We start from the raw sequence: 523 nt of genomic DNA, 5'->3' as shown, positions 1-523 counted from the left end.
TCCAAATTTTTATACAAAAGTAAATTTATTATCAACAATTATATATTAACGCTGAAAGTAACACAATAATCCGTCATTAAATCTTCAAAACAGGAGGTGTATGATATATATACAAGCATTTTCATGAATATGCGATTCAACTGTTGAAGTTTGTACTTTCAATCCATGATTTCTTAGATGGCCCTTTTTCCTTCAGTTATAGTTAAGGGGGAAAAAAAACTTGAATCTGGAAACAGGAGCCGGATGATTAATGCAAGAAAAGATAATAAAAGTATGTTGTTCCCATTTATATACTTTTCAAATAAAGGATGAATAATTTTATTTGTTTTGAAATCTTATTTTGTCATGTACCGTGTATACCTTCAATTCTTAGCAGATTTCACCAAATTAAATATATTTGCACTTCAATCGAAATACGCCTAATTGAGTAATTTAATTTTTAATAAGTATAGAAAATTAATTTTTAATTAGTACATATTAGTCAAATTTTTATTATAAAATTAATTTTTAATTCAACTTTTTT

This window comes from Arachis duranensis, unplaced genomic scaffold (genome assembly GCF_000817695.3).
Source record: "Arachis duranensis cultivar V14167 unplaced genomic scaffold, aradu.V14167.gnm2.J7QH unplaced_Scaffold_232525, whole genome shotgun sequence".
NCBI classification, from domain to species: domain Eukaryota; kingdom Viridiplantae; phylum Streptophyta; class Magnoliopsida; order Fabales; family Fabaceae; genus Arachis; species Arachis duranensis.
The sequence above is the reverse complement of the archived record's forward strand: the minus strand, read 5'-3'. Positions refer to the sequence as shown.